General features: G+C 40.7%; 1 protein-coding gene across 2 annotated transcripts in view; it reads right to left on the reverse strand.

Moving 5' to 3' along the window:
* The window catches only part of Trim9 (E3 ubiquitin-protein ligase Trim9), a 94,263-nt gene that overhangs the window by 67,674 nt on the left and 10,758 nt on the right, over positions 1-15,831 (reverse strand). The window lies entirely within an intron of this gene.

The following is a 15,831-nucleotide window of genomic DNA, read 5'->3' on the forward strand; positions in this document are numbered from 1 at the left end:
ATGGACAAATATCTCTTTTAATTATTAAAGCGTGTTAAAATATATAATTCAAACTTTTTATTACACGATTATTACAATTTGATGGAATACATTCTTGCCAATACGAAACAAAATAAGCTCCTCCAGCACGGCTTTTCCCACGCGAGTCGCTCACACGCAAACGATCGATACGCGTTGCGCCTCGCGCCAAAACATGCGTGTTTAATGTGCCTCTCTGTAAAAGCACCTGCCAAATCGTGGTCGTTCCACTCTCATTCGTTTCTCGGCTCCATTTGCCGACTAGAGTCGGATAAGGTCAAGTGATCCGGCCACTTGAGACCGCGTCCGAGATGCCACGGCGCCAACAGCTAAACCAGCTAGCGGGAATTGGACCGAAAAATATTTCCCGAGCGCCTCGAGACACTCGGTAAAAAGTGGCTCGTACGTTCGTCCCAGTGCGACCAATTTAATCTACCAGAATAATCCAGTTCGATACAAGTGAGAAACAATTACGTATCGCTCCACCTACTGACTCGTCCTTCAAACACAGTATTATTGTGTTGAATTGATTCAATTAAAATAAAAAGAAAAAATTAGATTAATATATAAATAATGTTTTATATGTTAATATAATAATTTATATAAATTTAATATAAAAAGTATATTATTATTTTATAAACGGAAAAATTAAAATAGAAAGAAAGCACATATGAAATTAAATAATACATTACAAATCAATGATAATGTTATTTGATAATTTCTAATATATATATATATATATATATATATATGATAAATCACACAATCCAGATAATATAATAAAAGTGTGCGTTTATTTTTATTTTACGATTTCGTGAAATAATTATTTTTATTATTTTATCCTCAATATTTGGTTAGCTTGTAGCCATTTAAGGGAGCAATATGTTTAATTCTGAAACATGCTATACAAACGATATTCGAATCGCTGTCGGATCGGCAGAGGATAAAGCTCCGTTAGTGGAGGCTAAGCTGGGGAGCAAATGTTCAGTTTTGATGAGAAAAAGACGAGGAAGGCTTATCCCGATGTGATAGCGGGGCTTGTCGTTTTTGTGAACTCCGGGGAAACCGATTTCCCGAACATTGCGCGCAAGCAGTCGCCTTCTTAGGCGCGATTTCCTGGAAAAGTAATTTCCCGTAGGAAATCCTCCCGATTCACCTCGAGTCGAATAACAGTGGCTGAAAGAATCTTCAGCAGTCTGGAAGGGCCTCTTGGCCATCCTGTCTAAAAGAACCCAGCACTCTCGCGTAATACCGCTGAAAGGAGATTATCTACTTCGTGTATTTACCCCGAGACCCGTGTGTATTTACTGGAAAATTATCAACAATGCGGCGGAAATTTTCAAACGCTTCCGGAACATCAGCGAGATTAAAAATTTCGAGAATAAAAATACCTCGTCGTTTTAAGCGATAAACACATAGTCCTTCTATTCGTATCAATATATAATTAATTTTGTCAACATCAAATTATTAACGGTAAGTGTTAATAATTGAAAATATTTGTCACATTAAAGATTTAATTTCTAATTAGACTGAAAAGGCGTGGAATATTTAGGTACTTTGGGCGAAATTCAAGCATGGAGCATATAATAATATTGTCGAATAAAATGGAACAAAAGGATCGTTAAATCGCGAAGCGCACAAAAAACGTCCTTTGTGATTTTAGCAAAATAAATGTTCGCTCATATTTCGAAAAGGGGAACTACTTTCGACGATGCTATCGTCGCTATTATGAAGGTACTTCTGCAAATTGGAAGTTCTCCCGATACCGGGGATGCGACCGTCGTCGATCGATACTGCCTCATTAATTAAAAGTCGTAGGAAGAGGAAGTATAGAAGTGACGTGGGGGTTAGGTACGACGTTGCCTACTCGAACGTTTAATAAGCTTCGGGAATTCCATAGGGAGATGCTAAAAAGACGGCTACGAGGATGACATCGTTGTCTCCTTTCGACGAGAACGAGAGGAGAAAGAAAGCCACCCCAAATAAAATTAAGACCTGCACGAAAACCTCGAAAGATCCGTTCCTTTGTAAAAGTATTCCAACCGTAAAATATTTATATCGTAAAAAAAATATGTTACGAATAGTCAAATGCCCCGATTGTCGAAAGTAGAAAGTTAAACTTTATATCAATCTTGCCAAGATTGTATGGTTTTTTTCTATCGAATCGACTCGAAATATGAACAATAAAAATATAAACACATATCGTAAATATAAAAATTGTGCTTTCTGAAAAAAGATGCTTTATCTTTAAATTTTCAAATTTTAATTTTATTATAAAATTAATAATAGATATATAGTCAATCAAGTACAAATATCTGTTGTTTAATCGAAATTCAATGTGAAAGACTCGATTCAGATTTGATTTGTCGTATCTCGTAAACATATCCAATTCAAATTTTAATAATTAAATTGCAATTATTGCAATATGAATTTATGATTGCAATATTTCTGCGATAATGCAGTTGTCGAAAACTTACGACAATAGTCCAACTATCATTTGACACGATTCTATAGCACCCTCTACTCGATCGAGCAGAGTTCCGGATGGGGCAGAACTTAGCATTTCGCGCTCGCGTGTTGCGGTACGCACGCAACAAGTAACTCAATCGGCGACACGTCGAAAAAGTGTCAAAAGCTCGCGTGAGCTGAAAAATTTCAGCGCTGGCTTTTTCGCGCAAAAGAGATCGCCGGTGATGCGGCTAGAGAGCGGAAATCGAGCGAGCGAGCTATTCGCGGCTATTCTATTTCGGCGCGTTCGCGCTTTAATTTCCCACGAGGAATTGCCTTTTAAAATTGCCCCCGGTACTGGCGTAACACGTGCCGCATATATTACACGCGTACGGCGCACTCGATGCAGCCGGTTAGATAAGCGATCGATGCCGCGACGCGATAAAGCCACTCGCGAATCGTCGGTGTGCGCGTATATTATCGCTGGTCGTCGATAGAAAAGATGATAATGACGCGTGCGCTGAAAGCGCAATAATTTATATCAACGCGTATCGCCCGTACACAATTTTCATCCTTAACTGATCCAACAAAGTGGAATTTTATGGTCTGATAAGATTCTCGACAGCGTAATATACCGAGAACGCTCTTTGCGAGATGAGATCGCAAATTAATTTTGTGCGAATTTTACGAATGTATTTTTCAAATTTGAATCTAAATTAAGAAACTTAATTAAGAAGCTTGTTAAGATTCATATAGCAGATTTAACTTGTAAATTTCGCGAGATAAGATCATTTAATCTGCCATTATTTTGTGGACGAGAATTTTCATCTCTTGGCCGAAGGCAATCGAAATATCTTTAAAATGAGATCGATAACTTATTACATCTTTTTCGAATCCTCGTCTGCTCATCCTGCTTAGAGCGAGCAGCGTATCGCGTACGAAACTGTCGAGACCCTTTGTTGAATCAACGGGAAATAATGGTTCGTGGGGGTGACTGCTCCCCGTTGTTAGAATGAACTTTATTTCAGCATTCGAGACGCGGCGCATCAAGAAATCGATTCTTAAAGCAACGCGTGTCTGACATATGAGCACAGAGCCCCATTGTTCTTCGTTGTCAGCATAAAAGCAGCTAACGTAAATATTTCTGCTTAAAACCAATTTAAATCGGTGATTCAAAGTTTCGCTTGAAAATGTATTAATGCAACATCTACAAATATATCATTTATAATTTATTATTTTGTTAATAATTATCATTCGATTATTAAAATGTATATTTCTCAAAGCGTGGCAAATTTTTTAATAACTAAAATAATTTAAAATAGCGATTAATTTTTATATAGATGATACTCTTATTCGTCGCCGAATGAATCTGTAAAGATTGATCCGACACTTTGGTCCACGGTTCTTATCCCAAACCGAAATCACGTTCATGTCTATAGGATGCATCTCTCAACCGGATGATTAATGCGCTCTGCTGTTCCGCGTTATCCAACTTTAGGTAGCAATTTATTCGCAGGGAGCTACTTCGCGTAGTTGATCTCATGGCGAGAATCGAGATAGACCAAGTATCACGGCCGGCGAATACGAAAGTTCAATTGCCACGTACACGGCGTCGCGATGTATATAAAGTAGCTTGCACACACTAACGCCAGAAGCGGGGAAAACACGGGCGGGAGAAGGACCCCACCGTTGGATCAAGGGAAAATAATGGCTCGTGGGCCGACTCTGATCCCTGGCCGTTACGGCGTTACTTTATTCTCGTTTCCGTGACACGGTGGCTCGTCGACGAGCTGCACATATGTACGTACACCTCGTAAATGAACCCCGAGTGGAAGTAAATTTCGCTCTGAATTAGCAATGACTCATTAATCGGACCGGAACGGATAAAGCCGCCGGTGTGTGCAAAGCTGACGCGCGTGCGAATTTATTTTTCACGAAACGTCACTCTTGTTTGTCAAAATGAACGATAAATGTGATCGAAGAATAGTCGCGCGCGGAATATAATTTGCGCAGAGATATATAAATAACGTTCGCGCGTTGAACACATTTGCGTTTTTGATTTCCGCGAATTTATACTTGCGTGTGTACGCGACAGCGGTTACATATTTTACGTCCAACGCATATTAAATGATAAATGTATAACCGAAAAATTGGAAGCTATTTTCCGTATTATCGCTCTAAAATATGTACAACGCATGTAGTATATTATTCATTGATTTTGTTACGTTAAATCATAACTTTTTAATCACATTCACCATCGCGATTATTGTTATGCGAAATATTAACAGTTATTAAAAGCCTTATAATTTTTGTAAAATAAAAGGAATATCAGCGGAGCGCATCTCCGAATATCTCGTGAACCGAGACGATCCCCCCGAGCGCAAGGATAATGTAGTCCTGGAGGAGGGTGAGATTGCTCGATGAAAAATTAAGCAGCGTGTATTAAAAAGGGCGCGCAAGAGCTTGCGTGGGAGGGGAGGGGAAAGGCGGGCTTTTATCGCGGCCGTCGTAAGCCACGTAGATTCGAGTGGCATCACAGGCTTCGACGAGGTGGCATAAAGAACGAAGTGAGTGGCAGGATGGGACAATAATAATGGAAGGACAAACTTCCGCGCGCCGCGAAGAGAACTAACAGGAGGATGAGGTAGAGAACCAGCGGAGAGGAGGTTCCACGCAAGACGACAACGGGAAAAAAAGAGCCAGCAGGATCACGAGACACCGTGGGAACGGGAGGGAAATGTCCACGAGAGGATTCGAGGCCGCCAGATGCGGCCGAGAAAGACAAAGACGGACATAATAAGAACGCTCGAGTAGAACAATGATTATTATATGTTCCCGGTACGCGTATGTTGGAAGGACCACGTGTCCTTTTAACTCGTTTTATTCAAACGTATCCCTTTTTTTCATCTGGCAGAGATGCGGGACATAATAGGACAAACAATACACATTCAAAGGTTCCGACATCGCGGAATGTATGATTTATGAATCCGAAAGCAGACATAAGCTTCACCAGTGATCTTCTCGATCATAAGTTTGACTTATAAGCTTGACGTTCGTCGATTGGAAAATATCAAGATGTCTGAATAATGGGTCCATGTCAATGTGAAATTTTCACGAATATATTCCGACGAACTTTATACATGTATACATGAATAAAATAGAGATATCGAGATGATAAATATTTTAATAACATATCGGAGCACGTATGGATGTATATAAAACGACTGCCTGTAACATCGCTTCTTGTCAATATGTCAATAATCCTACGCCTGTCACGTCGGATAACTTTTAAATATTGCTTCCATTTCAAAATATCTGACGCAATTGCCGTTACCAATTCCACGAATAACCGCATTGGGCTAAAGCCCAACTGACGCGTCATTAAAGAGCTTTCGACAGTAATAAAGACAGTTCGCCGCCGCAATTAAGTCTGATTGAAATGGGAAGAGGAGGAGGACAAGATTCTCGAGGGGTTAAAGTAACCGCGATTCGTCGGTCGCCTTCCATTGCTTCATCAGATATTTCCTATTACTGTCCGAAGCGAGAAGTTGCCGAGGATCGAAACGCAACTTTGTACGGATAAACGTCAAGAAGTTTAATAAGTCCATGAGAAAGAGAGGGAGAGAAAGCCGCTTCGTGACCTAAGAGGTTCGATCGCCGATGCAGTTGTTTACGATCGAGCACGCGAAAGCAATTAACGATTCGCCTGTGATTTGATTACGAAGTTCTAAGACCCGGAGTCTCTCTCTATCGGGTCCCCGTCGATTCGCGGCGAACTCCCGTTGCTAGCGCGAGACCAAATGATTCAATTTCAGCGCGCCGGATCCGTCCGGACGTTAATTGAATGATCGAACTTTCCGACGCGTCCGACAGGAATCGAACGGTGGCTCTTCCGGCCCGAAAATAAAATTTTCATCGTCGTTGCATCGATGAATGAAGCTTCTCGACACGTTTCACAAATAATTTACAGACACAAACAATTAACGTTATATAATAACCTTGTACAATAACGATGTAAATGTTATGTGATTTAAACGAATTTTAATCTCAAGATTAAATTGCCTGTGAATTTTTTGCACTCGCGAAGAATGGGGTACCGTCTGGGTTTGTCAATGGGCATTCATTAACGTGCATGCTTTTGTGTGCAAATTTTTCTGAGGTGTACTTAATATTTACACTAGAATGTACGATTTAAATGCGCGTTCTCTGCATTTTCTTTCACGGTTTTCTCTCCCTGGTACATTATCTTTTTGTGCGACTTTCTGTACGAGCTGTCAACGAATGAAAATTAAACGGATTTCTTTTGACCATCCTGCGTTGGTAAAACATTTAAACTTGCATAAAAATGCGAGTGTAAGGCGCCGTTTCTTCTCTCCCTGTTCGTAAAATTTACCAAGCTTAATATTTTCGAGACATCCGTTTAAGAGCAAATAAAAAGCACATCGTGAAGATGCGAAGGTGAACTTACGCAACTTCAATTTTATAATTTCCTAATGAGTCTTCCTGCTAAATGTATTAAAGGCGCTCTTGAAAACGGTCGGATGCATTAATACGCCAAAGCATTTTGCATTTCGCTGCGGTAGTTTTGGAGAATAAACGCGCTCGCGAATCCCTTGGGCGTCACACAAGTTCCGTCTCCGCGAAACACTAAGCTCTAATAAGAGAGAAGTGTATTTCGAGGCTGAGAATCGTGACAGTTATGCCGAGGCTGGAACTGCGGAAAGGCGGTCTAGAGGGAAGTTCGCCTCGAGTTCCAGACTCCCGACGAATCGCGAAGACGAAATTCACGCTCCAGCCGCAGAAACACGAAAATCTGCGCGTCGGAGAAAAATTGCATCGATAATACGCTGCGCGGGGATTTCATCCAGATTGTGAACGCAAACTCGCAAACTGTAATATTTCACATGCGAATATCGTTCTTCCATTTCAACGCGATAGAAAAATCTACAAAAGTTGCCTTTATTTTTTTTTCAATCTCTCTTTTTCTCTCCGAGAGAGGTATTGTAATTGAAGTACATATATGATTATACGCGTGATAAATAATTTTTCCCCTCAACGCAACGCATTGTTGTAGATTTTCAAATATTACCGCGATTCTTTAAATAATAATACACAAGTGTGAAAAAAAAATCGAGATTGTACAAGTTGCCGCGGGTGAAATGAAAATTATAATCGTCAAAAAAGTTGTGATTTATGTATCGTAAAAATGTATATCTCTGTGCCGTTAATTTAACATTTTTCCATTATATGGAAAATATTTACAAGCCGTTCTTTATTACAATTTAATTATGGATACATGAAACCGACGTGTTCATTTTGATCTCATGACCAGAATTATATTTGCTCGACATACGTGTACTTTTTCGAAAATTTAAACGTCACGAACACGAGCACTTGTATTGTATTTTAGAGTATTAAAGAGACGCACGTGTATTGCGATTAATCTTTTACAAGAAAACAAACTCACGCACGCGAGAGAAGAAAATTTACGCACAAACATTCCGGAGTTCGACGAACTCGAATGCCGACCAAGTAATGTCAAGAATGTAGCAAAATTTCTTAATACGCGTAAGTTTCCTACTGATATAATAGTGCAACTTTTAATCAATTTTTCAAAGATGGTTATTTAAAGCGAGACAATCTCTTAAGAGCTCGTCGATTAAATAAAAAATAGTCAAAAAAATGACTTTATTTTCTATCTTTTCAACATTTTCTCTTACAAAATATACACTCGAATTTTTTGCGCAAAATTTCGTCCTAATGCAAAATACTATTTGTTCTCGTTAAACCGATCGGAATCAATGGCGAGATTTAGGGGATGCATTCGACTTCTCGACGCGGCGGATAAATCTCCCTCTCTCTTCCTCCCTTTCCCACCTCGGGGTATGTACTCGGGCCTTGGTCTTCCGGCAAAGTGCAACCGGATAAACTGCATCTCGTCCGGACACACACGTGTCTCCCGCGTTCGACCTCGATACTTTGTTCGCCGAGGCGGATTATCCTCGACGGTTCGGGCAGCTTCCCTTTCGGGAAGCGCTCGACCGTTTCGGGCGACGAGCTCGCACACGTGAAAGCAACCGCACAATTCCCTTCGATAAACAGCGAACGCGCACAAATGCTCTTCCCCTCGCTTTCACCCGCGCTCGCGCTCGCGCGAGCAACCCTCGGTTTTCATCAATCCCAAGGTACTCTCGGCGAAACGTTTGCGGCGCTCAAGAGTGCTACCGTTCGCGAGTGATCGAACTAAAAGGACAAATAGGGAAAGAGTGAAGTGCCGGCGAATTCATGTCATGCGTGTTTCATCGACTAAAACGCGTGTTCGATAAAAGTAAAACTTCTTATGACATGGATTAAAAGAAAATAAAAGGAAAGTACAATTGGATTAAAAGCTCAAATAATCTATTTTTAACTCTTGACTGCCTTCTTCCTTTAATGTATACCTTTCGCGCGAAAAAATACGATGGAATAATAAAATTGAGAAAGAAAAGGGATGATTACACCGTACGACAGATTGCGGGTTGAAATTGAAATTTTTTCGGCGTATCCTGTGTGGTGTTTTCCGTATAAAAAATACATTCTCTCTTACATCTATGGGTACGACATTGTCAAATTACATGCGTACGCGTTAAGTCGCGCATGTATTAGAAGTTTCGGAAACATTTCTACAATGAAATTCCCGCAAATAGTTCTAAAAGTCGCTAAAAGTCGCCAAGCCGGAGACAATATTCGGATATTCGTGACGATGGCGGCGAGGAGTTAATTTCGCGAAACGCATTTAAACGCGCGACGATGCAGCCGGGAAAAGGCGGAAGGACCAAGAAACGCAATAAAGGCACTCGGCTGCGGATGCAACTGAATAAGGGAAAGAGAGAAACACGCGCATCGGCGAGAAACGAGCGGCGATATTATCTTTCCCTTCCTTCTACGGCGTTTGAGTACCGTTCACGAGAGATGCCATTTTCTCTCTTTGCGCGTTACCTTCGCAAAAATTGTCACTGACCCGTCCTACCGGGATTCCGCGGTTCACTGCCACCACACCCGTGCAAAGCGTCCGCGATCACTGCGCTCGTGGTACGTGTATGTGTGTATGTATGTGGTACATGCTTCGATGCACGCGTGTGCGAATATTCCCGGCTCTCGATATTGCAACTTTAAAGACCGTAGCGGTATCGCAGACCGCTATTCCGACCCGAAATATCGATTTCGCCCGCGGAGAAGTGTCCCGCTAATATTTACCAGGATGTCGTCGTTTCGATCGACATGCGTTTCAAGCGGAGGCTGCTCCACAACCTCGGCTGATCTCCTTCGAAAAGCGAGGTGAAATGAGTATTTTCTCGAAATGTCAATTTATACGATTCTTTTTTCTGCACAGAAAGTGTAGAAAATTTCTTTTCTGTAAACAGAATCTACTTTCTTGCGTCATGTTACACTTTGACTTTTCAATTGACTTTCCAATTAACTTCTTCACACTTTCTTCATGTTGTAATTTTTATAATTTCCAAGACTCGATATATTAAAATATATGTATATTATAGATATTTCTAAAATAATTTTTAAATATCTTTAGCTTGAAATATATATGCAGTCTTTGAAAAATATTTAAATATAATTAAACTCATCTTAGAAAAATCTTTCAGTCAAATAATAATGAAAAAAATTGATTATACATTTTTCATAAACATACATATATATAAATAAATATTTACTCAACTATTATTATCGGAATAACAATAGTATAAGATTTTATTCAATTAATATAATGCCACCAAATATTTTCCACATGTAAAAAAATAAGGATTCTCTTTCTTTAAAAATCATAATTTTTCTAAAATTGCTGTTCAAAGTGTATCATGATCGAGAGATTAAAATTCCCTTCATGTAGAAACTCAATCTTTGTCAGACTTGGTCTCGTCAGCTGAATAGCGAATGAGCGGCGAGAGATCGCGATCGTCCGTTGCTCGATTGCACAGTCACTATCGTTCCAGTCAATAAAAGAGAAAGATCGTTACTCTATAACACGGACCTCTTCCACGTCTTAAGATCGCGGCCACCGTATGCAACACGCTCCATGGAATATACCGCGTGTCTGTATTTAAGTACGCGTTGCAAACGATCTGCCTCCAGGGTATGCGCGAGAGAGACTCGAGTTTCAACGGCAAAAAGAAGACGAGCGAGCGGGTGGAGAGAGGAGGACACGATGGGTGAGAGAAAAGAGGACGAGAGAGAAAAAGGAGACGAAGAACGCAGGAAGAGGAAGGAGAGACGGAAAAAGGAAGAAAAGCAAGTACACCCAGTATTGTATGGCCTTGTATATGTGCGTGGTATGTACATACATACACATAGTACGTAACATACACATACATATGTATCGGCACTGTGATACGTAATACGTGATATCGGAGAATCACCAGTCCTGAGCCGGTTTGCGCCTCGCCGCCTCTATCTCGCCCTCGCCCTCCCCCTCTTCCTCCTCCTCCTCGCCCTCGCCCTCGCCTTGAACCCGAGTTTCCTCCCCTCCTTCGCGCATTTCTTCCTTTCTTTCGCCCATGTGCCCTACGGCACTTTGAACCTTTCCTACACCACGCGATATCGCAAGCCACGCCGTGGCACCACTAGCACAATGGAACGTGTACTACCTTCGAATCCTCCTGTATACGACTGTATCCCTCTCTCCCCCTCGCCGTGTTTCTCTGCTTCTCACCCGCGTCGCGACTTAAGGCCCGTTTAAACTTAACGATTTCCAAAGGTTACCGTATAAGAGCAAGCTAGTACGTGACTCGCGCAAAAGTCCGTGTACACTACACAATTTTATTACAATAAAATAATAATGATACAATTTTAAAAAATAATAAAATAATAATAATTTACAATAATAATAATAACAATTTTATTACAATAAAATAATAATAGTATAAAGTTGATATCACATGTTAAAGAGAAAAAAAGATGTAAGTATTTTACGTATTATATTTAGATCAGAGATGGAAAAAATATGCGCATGTTTTATGAAAGATTTTTAGTTTAACTAAAAGTTTTTGTTTTTCTAAGGAAAATATTCTAAAAAATCTAAAGCCGTTTTTTGAGGCATTATCGTGAATAAATCTTAAAAGAAGCTTACGTACTGTTGCATTAATTCAATTAATTTAATAGATTATTACGTATTACGTATTAAAAATTTAATCCGCGAATATAAAATCTGCTGCGAGCTTTTATCGTAAATCATTTGATTATCCATCGGTTCTGTATCAGGCTATTCGCGAGTGATTAATTCCCGAGTGAAAATAAAATATATTTAATCGAAATATTTTCAATCACATTTTACGCATTTTTCGCAATGAGAATTTCATAATTTTATTTCAATCCACGAGGCTCATCCGGACGGAAAACGATTGAAAATCAAATATGATTCTGCATCGTTATATCTTCTCGATATTAAATTCTACGCGATAATTAAAACCGGTATTCGCAGAGTCCCCTTTGTACGAAAAGCCGATCGCTTAACGTGCGAAATTTCGAAAGATAAACGCGACGTAGTCTCTTTCCCACGTTACATCCCTTTCTGAAAAAAAAAAAAATCCTATTTCAAGAAGAAAACGTGTTGCTCACGTATCTACTAAAGATCCTTTCGTCTAAATGGGCCTTTATATTCGTTCCGCTCGCTCGTTGCTGCTCGCTTATTCGTTTGTTCTCGTTGCCTCTCTTGGCTCGCCCTCAGCATCCTTACTCCCGCGCTACCTCGTCCAACTTTTCCGCCGCCTTAAGGGGCCACGGTACGCGGATATGCTCTTTGTGACACGCGAATCGAGGCATGGCTGTTTAAGGCAGGTAGGCAGACGCGACGTCTTCCCCCTCAGTCGCGGAAATTGCGAACGTCGCGGCGCCGCTTACCGTACCTTGATTTTTCGACAGCGATTTCCCCCTTTCCCGTCGACTTCCGGCGTCTCTTTTACCTGCCTGCTGCCTGCTCTCCCCGGGAGAGCAGGCAGATTTCAACCGCCTCGAGGACGCTCCTCTCGACGGCGCCACGACGCGAGAGGACTGGATGAGATCTCGCTCAATAGACGCTATACAGCGGTGTTAAGAAAAGGAACTTGAAAATATTTAAGAGCACGCCTTAATAGAGTGAAAAGGCAGTTCAGCTTGTACGGAAATAAAGAGCACGCTTTAAGTTTAATTCAAATGATAACAATTTTGTGTGAAATTTAATTTTTTAATTAATCTTTATATTTGACAAAAAAATATTTTTTTTTAATATTTTTTTTATCAATGTACCAGGTATATACTTACATGTGGAAAACAGTTAAAACATGGTTGCACAAATGTAATTGTAATGTAATAATTTCTTTGTTGTTATGCAACGATTTTTAAGCAAGATTCTTCTCAAAAGAGCCATTATCATTTTTTCCATAATAAAGACTACAGAAACTGCATGATGCTGGGTGGGTCGCGGGATGTACCCTTCGCAAACAATCGATTCCCCGCGAGCAAACTTGACATAGAGGATCAGGGTCGACCCTTGTCTATTTGTCGCTAACTACTAAGTAATCGAATCTTGTAATACATTGCCGTAGACTTAGACCATTAGGTATACCAAGATATGCATATTTATGCATATATTTACGCAAGCTCATGCAAGATTCATGAAATGTGCTAATGTGATATTCGAGCACACGCGCGGTTGTCTTTCTTTGTCGAAGTTTTCAAAATTTCGAGCAATTTTTCTTAAAAAAAAAAAAAAAGAAAGGAACATCCATCTCGCAAAAGATAAATTATCTCAATAACAAAATTATATTGCTTAATCGATACGCATCTTTTTAAAGAATCTAAATTTTTTTATTAGTGTGTGCGAGATTACATTTTTGTTTTCTAAATTAAAAGTAAATAAAAAAGAATTTTTTCTAACGTTCTTACGCGTATCTTAAGTTTAATGATATTATTGATTAATTTACATTATTATTCACCTATAATATTAATATAACAATATTAATAAAATATACTAATATTTATAAAAGTGAAAATTTGTAAGATCCTCGAGAAATTTAATAAAAACGCCGTCTTACCTGGATCTTAAATATCTAGAAAATTAGCGGGAAAGTGGCAACGTTCGATCATCACGCGTCAGACGTTGATTAAAACGTGGCCTTTTATATCGATTAAGCGGATATACAATCAATTAAGGTCGGGAACGCGGCCGCAATCGAGAATCGGGCTGATCGATTATTATTATTGCGGTCCTTTCCATTCGCCATAGTTCAGCCGCGTTGTCTTTTGTTTAAAATCAATCGAGACCATCGCCGTAGCTAATAGCGTGTCGATTAAAAGCGTCAGTGTGCACGAGATATAATTTTATCGTGACGATAAAGACGATAAGCACCATGGCAATTTTCTAACGTCGCGAAATCGGAACGATCGTTATCTGTTTGATAATTAATTTTTTTTTTACATGAATTGCTCCCCGAGAAAATATATTACATGATATAACGCGTTTCAAACTTTTATTAACCGCTATATTAAAATCTTACGCTCTTACCCGAGAAGCTTGAATTACGTTCAGAATGAGAATATATCGGAAAATAATTCATTAACGTAAGAATGCTCTAAAAAAATATTGATTTGGTATTTGATTAGAGGCTATTATATTATTTGTTGTTACTTGCGTATCTTATACAAGTGCTACTTACGCACAATGAATCGCATTCTCGCGATTACAGATACGGGTACCGGTCCACGCCAGCATTCCCTTGATTAGCCGACGAGCAGGCAGACTAATTAGCGAAATATCAGGTGCAATGTGCGAGTATTGCTTCATGCGTCAACATTAATGTGTAATAATGGCCGGGGCATCGCGCCCAACTCCGATATACGTGAAACGTCGAAAGAGGAGGAGACGGTCGAGAAGGGGGAGAGAAAGAGAGATGAACAGAGAAGACAAAGTGACGGATGATTACGTGTCAAAACGCGACGGTACCCGTCGCATCAGGGAGCACAATCGCGGCTGACATGTGATTCGCGACCCGCACCCGGAACTATCGGCGCAATCCGCTGGCGATCTTTGCGTGGCCCCTCTGATAAACGAACCTGTTGCAAATTATACTTTAACGCGACTGCACTTTCAGCGCGTTTCTCCGGTCTTGATAAACGAGATGTATTATTCCGAAGACGTTATTCAATTAAATTGCAATTATAAATTTAAAAAAGTGATTTTTTTTAAGCATCACCTGTCAATATTTATATTTATATTATTGCAATTTTGTACAAGCATTTTTATATTTCTTACGGCAACTAATATTTTTTTGTTATTTGAGGATGAGAGAACAAAAAAAAAAAGATCGCAAGTTCAACATCGGTGAGTTATGACATAATCGTTTTCTGTCGTGTTTACCCGATAAACAAAGGACGTAAAGGGAATGTAAACCCCGGGACGATTCCCCAAACGTTTTCGCCGAACCGTCCATAATCGAAAGATCGCTAGAGGCGATTGGCATACGTTGTATTAATATTGACGAATGGAGAGAATCGTACGCGAAATTTTCTCCTCGCGGTGGACGAACCGTACGAACTCTATCGATCTTATCATCGAGGTCAACTATCGGCCGCGCCGTCTCGAGATATAATAGGTGGCGAGTGCAAACAAAAGCGAGAGCCCGCCCGCCTGTCCGGCGGCAATCAATTACGAAATTGCCGGAGTCAGGCGGTTTTGACTGGACCGTGCGGGGGGGCAATTTATCAGATTAATCGCGGAGAGGAAGCGATTCCATCGGCGCCGGATGATGGAACCAGCACGGCGCAGCACGGGCTCCATATGTCAGAAAGTGACCAGGTGTCGGCGTCCGAACCGGCCCGGCGTCGAAAATGGAAGGCAACGTGTGTGTGTCACGCGCGAGACAGGAGGATGGGAGCGAAGGGGTGGCGGCGGGAGAAGGGGGGGGGGGCGGCGCACCCACGCGGGACATGCGATATCGAAACCAGCTGTCGATCGGGGACTGTATCGCGAGTATTGTGTCGTCACGCGTGTCGTCCTCGTCCGTTGCAAATTCCCCAAATGGGGAAAATGCGGACGAGCGTACGCGATGGGATCGTCTGGGCCCTTATTCGCCACCGTCATCCGTGCGGAATTTCCGCGGGGCGTTATCTCGCTCTCGAGATGAGAACGCGGAGAAATGTAATAACGCGACTGCTTTGAAGTAGGAAAAGGAGTGCGATAGCATTGTGTTAATGCGATATCGGAAAGTTGCCGGCGCATAATGAAACATCCTCCGAGTAAAATGTATATAATATTCTCGCTACGATACCACGAATAACGATGTTGAAGCGGGAAGTAGAAAGTATATCTATTATGCGAATTTATGCGCAAGAGTTTAAAAT

The sequence above is a fragment of the Camponotus vicinus genome, unplaced genomic scaffold (genome assembly GCF_025532165.1).
Source record: "Camponotus vicinus isolate PSW18456_S1 unplaced genomic scaffold, iyCamVici1.0 SCAF_13, whole genome shotgun sequence".
In the NCBI taxonomy this organism is placed as follows: domain Eukaryota; kingdom Metazoa; phylum Arthropoda; class Insecta; order Hymenoptera; family Formicidae; genus Camponotus; species Camponotus vicinus.